The sequence below is a fragment of the Cryptomeria japonica genome, chromosome 4, assembly GCF_030272615.1.
Source record: "Cryptomeria japonica chromosome 4, Sugi_1.0, whole genome shotgun sequence".
NCBI lineage: Eukaryota > Viridiplantae > Streptophyta > Pinopsida > Cupressales > Cupressaceae > Cryptomeria > Cryptomeria japonica.
This window is the reverse complement of record NC_081408.1, coordinates 767,690,020-767,695,086: the sequence shown is the minus strand read 5'-3', so window position 1 is coordinate 767,695,086 and position 5,067 is coordinate 767,690,020. Positions and strand designations below refer to the sequence as shown.

Below are 5,067 nucleotides of genomic sequence, written 5' to 3'. Positions count from 1 at the left end.
TTTACAAAAATATAACAAAATTCATATGTTGTTGAGGTACATTTGACAAATTTATCAAATGCAAATTCTTCAAACAATCAAAAATAGATTCTAAAAAATCATGTTTGTTCTTTAGTTTATTTCCACATAATAACATTTTCTCATATTCACTCTACTATTTTATGCATGCATTCCTCATTCAATAGATATTTATGAAAGAACAACCTTAATCTTAAATTTTTTGTATAATAATTAATTTATGACATTTGAGCAAAATGTACAGCGTGTATGGAAGAATGACTTTCTATGTAATTTCTTCCAATCTAATAATTTACTTGATAGGTAATTTGGCTTCAATATCACCATTTACTTGTATAAATTTTATGTATGCATTCCTTATTCAAGATTTATGTTCTTGAAAGAACAACCTTAATTGTACAAAAAATTGTATATTAATAGATTTGTGGCATTCTTTCACGTGTACAAAGCCTATGGAAGAATGACTTTCCATCTAATTGTCTCCAATCTAACAATTTACTTGATAGGTAACTTGGCTCCAATCTAACAATTAACTTTACAATGTCTTTTTTAAGCAGTATAACTTAATGAGTTGATGCAATTTGAAATTGTTCATCATTTCATATACATTGCAAATACTTTGTAAAACCACTCTAGAACACTAAAAATATATACATTACAATTTCAGTTTCTAATATATAAAACTATCTTTCCCTTCAATGATTAGATATTAGAGACTGATAGTTGATCTCTACATGACAAATTCTTAAAATAGACCAAGATTTTTCTTGAACCATCTTGATAATTGATCTCTACACACAAAAATGCAATAGTAATAGTTGGATTGGGTTTTTGTGCATTGAGAATTGAAGTGAAATTGGACAAATAGCTAGTTCGATCGAGTTTATTTTCTCTCGGTCCTCATATCTGCAAAGTAGTATATATTCAAATTAAACCAAGACTTTTGCACTGTCTATAAATATTAGAGATTTGAAGAAATATTCAAGACAAGACTCACTTTGAGATAATGGTCTAGTCTTGAGCACAGACCTGTAATTTTTAGGGAAATAAAAAGAGAGAAACTGTTACAAATATAACTCATTTATATTTTAAACAAGCAAGGAAAGGGTAAAACAACAGAAAATTATATCGAGATAGATAGAAAATATTCAACTACATTGTAAATCCTGTTTACTCAACATACTTGTAAGCTAAGTGAAGCTTTAAAATGTAATGGGTTTTGATTAATCTGAGCTAGTTTAGACATTTCCCTTTCGAAAGCCCATTTAACCTTCTAAGCCTAAAAACTTTATTTATGTTCTTTATATTAGTACAAAAGATGAGAGAGAACATGAAATTGTAAAATACTAGATGAGCCAGTTGTCAGATAATGTTAAAAATGATATATTTTTAATGAGATTTAAAACTTTTCCTTCATTCATAAGACATTCTCCATACTGAAAAATGATATATTTAGTAGGGTCTTTTTGTGACCGAACTAACTCATGGTTTTTACGTGATGTACTAACTTCGAATTTTTCTCGAATAGTCTTTTTGTGACCATAACGTGGATCCATTTAAGTATATCTTCAAGAAAACTCCTAAGAGTGACAAGGAGAGGAGAGCAAAGACATTAGCTCCTAGATTAGCCGATGAGGTAATCTACATTTCAATTGCAAAGGAATTAAATTTAAATGCATAGTTATGTTGTTAATTGTGAACTATTTTCTACAAAAGAATTCTAACTTGGCTTTAGAATTGTGATTTTGCAGCCATCTACAGAGTCGTGTACTGCATCGAAGAGGATTGATTTTGATGATCCACCACAAGTTTAGGATCATATAGTGTTAGTTTTGGTCATAGAATGACAAATACATGTAGATATATTCTACATTTTTATTGTATATCGATTTGGATAGGGCATATGCCACATTTTTGTAATACTTGTATTGACTTGACAGACATGCCTTTTTTTATATATATAAATATTGTGAGATTTTTCCAAGATCAAGAGCTCAATGAAAAGTACAATAGAGAGACAAAATATAGGATAAGAATAAACTGTATTCTCATCAATAGATAAATGATCAATCGTTCAATTACATACAATGTAGATGAGCCTGCTTATATAGGCAAGGCTAGGGATATGTGAGCACACAAACATGACATGTGGCTCAATAAGAAACAAGGGTAGGTAGGAAATAGGTGTGGGTAGGTAGGAGAAACAATATAATAGTCCACATGAGGTGGATCACCCATTGAATGTGGAGTGTAACAACAAGATCAACACCATAAAAGGTGGAATTTCTCCTACACACACTATCCCAATGTGGCACAAACACCCAAGTGTCTCATACCCAAACTACTATGAAATACATTTCCTAAGTAAACTTAAGTAAAGTGTAATAATATCCATGACGAATAATTATTTACACCAACACCCCCCTTAAGTGCAACTTAGGGGAATGCACTTAAGTCTACAATGCAACTAAGCAATGCAAGATGGGTCCCAGCTACGAGGCCATGTTAGGTACCCATGTACAAATGCAAATGCATGAAAACCAATGCAATGAAATCTCTCACAAGGCGGGGAAGAGAGAGAAAAACCCAATGGGAAAAAACCCTCCCCCAAAAGAGAGATGAAAAACTAGATACAAAGAACTCTCATAGAAGTATGTGAAGGAAAAAACCCTATGTGAGGAAAAAATCCCCCCCATATGAGAGAAGAAGAGAAGCTAGGAAGCCCCCCCTTAATGTGGATTTTGCACCAATGATAGAAGCTCGATGCATGAAGAAACTGCTCCATGAACGATGAACAACATTCCTCCCCTTAGGAAGAAACAAAACCAAAGGTGTATCCATGAAGTCTCCCCAATCATGAAGGGAAGATGTATGAAGAAAACTCATGATGAAAGGAATCTCTGAAAACTGTTCAAGTGTCCCCATGTCGATGCTGAAAGATACCCCCTCCAAAGGTGGTGAACTGCGCCACACTGCTAAAAAAGGCACTCCAAGATCTAGTGGAGATGAATGTAGAACATGTCCCAAAGACTCACATGTCTCCTCAAAAAATAAAGAGACCTCCAACTGTTGTACATAAGTATCCACAATCATGTCAACCTCGAAAGAATGATCATGTAGAGAATGAACAAGAGGGTCATAGTGTTCTATCGCAACAATCGAAGAAGGATCACCTTCATCAAAGAGAAGATGAATGTCATCAATGATGTCTCCCAAATCTGCAATGTAGGATTCAATAAACAAACCTGCAATGTCTGTTAAGTAACCATCCCATGAATATGAAGCTGGAAGACAATGAATATCCTGTTGCACTGAATCACATGAAGGCAAAACTGTCGCACTATCTACATCATCAGGTGCAATAGGTGATGTGATATCAATATGAGGAGTTGAAATACAAGGCTCGAGAATGGGGTCACATGTGAGAATCCCCATGTTCAAGTGTCCAAAGTTCTCCTCAAAAACTGAACCGTCACAAGAAGTGTGATCATCATGTGTAGAATCATGAAATGTGAAATCATCATCATCAACAAAATCTGAAAAAGAGTATAACCGAGATGCATGATCAACCACCCTAGTCACAATGATAGCTATAGTCTCCAAGTCTCTAATGAAAACTGACTCAAGTGTGAACTCCACAACTCTCTTAGTTGCGCCATGTGTGATTTGATAGATAGAAAGGAGATTGTTTGTCAAGTGGGGTACACACAACATATCATTGAAGGAGTTATCCCCAATGCCAATAGATCCTTTCCGAATCATATCCATGTATGTATGATTGCCCATCAAAATCTGCGGTAAGGTGCAAGGTTCAAATGTAGAGAACATAGACTGCGAAGATGCCATATGATGAGAAGCCCCTGAATCTAGAAGCCATCTCTCTGAATCATGACTGATAGTAGCACATAGAACTTTTCATTTTCTTGTCCCAAAAGAGTGAGTCTTCCCACTTGTAGAAGCCATGAATGCTTGCCCTTTTCCTTTTGAATGTGAGGAAGTGGAAGTTGATGAATCATCCTTCTTGTAGACATTAGGCAAATCAATGCTATGCTTTTTGATGATATGTGTGAGCTCATCAATCTTCTTAGAATGGCAACGACGCTCCTCATGACCAAACTTTTTACAATAGGCACAAGTAGGTCTCTCCCTCTTTGGTGAGTTATCCCTCTTGGAAGAGGATGAATCTCCTTGTTGTAGAGAAGATGGTGCTTTGTCCTTAGGCTTTGATTGCCATTTCTTCTTGTTTGAGTTGTCCTTTCCTTGATTTCCTTTGTTCCCTTGATTTACCACTAATGCTTTAGACTTAGAAGCCTTAAGAATGCCCATGCTTATCAACTTAGTTTGTTCCATCATCAACATTTCATTGAAAGCATCAAATGTAGGCATTGTGTAGCTTGAACCCATTGTCATCCTATGGGTTTGGAAACTAGAAACAAATGTTGCATATTCTCATGGAAGCTTGCCTATCAAGTTGAATATCAATTGCGTATCCTTCTTATCAATGCCACAATCTTTGAGATGTGCCCTCAACTCATTTGCCTTAGTGACATAATCTTGTATAGTATCAAATTTCTTGGGATCCAACATGGTGAGATCACTATCAATTTGATATCCCCTAATCTCAACAACTTGACCATATAAGTCTTGAAACTTTTGCCAAGCATCCTTGATTAGAGTGCACTTCTCAATATGAAAAATGAGATCCTTTGATACATACTTTCTTAAGGTACCAATTGCCATGATATTTTTAGTGAGCCAATCCAAGTGACCAATTGGATCAACAGGAGAAACAATAGTTCCATCAATGTAATGAGTTAGTCCTTTTCCATAAGTTTACTCCATGCATCAATTTTCCAAGTAGCATAATTATGAGGAGTTAAGAGAGGAAACTTAGAAGAACCCATAGCAGCAAAAAGGAAGGAACACAAGAGCAAAAAAGCATAAGAGACACCCCCCCAAATTCACTCAATCAAAGTACCCCCCCAAAAAATGATGATTTTGACACTTTATATGTAGTGCGTGTACAATAGGCCACTTGCAAACAATGGC

The 5,067-nt window shown here is 35.2% G+C and overlaps 1 long non-coding RNA gene across 1 annotated transcript; it reads right to left on the bottom strand.

Annotated features, from left to right (window-relative positions):
* Positions 1–636: 636 nt before the first annotated feature.
* LOC131874805 (uncharacterized) lies at positions 637–1,049 on the bottom strand. Its single transcript, XR_009372166.1, has 2 exons — positions 1,016–1,049; positions 637–924 (listed from the first exon to the last, which is right to left on the bottom strand). It is a non-coding gene; the product is annotated as an uncharacterized LOC131874805 (long non-coding RNA).
* Between the last annotated feature and the right edge of the window lie 4,018 nt (positions 1,050–5,067).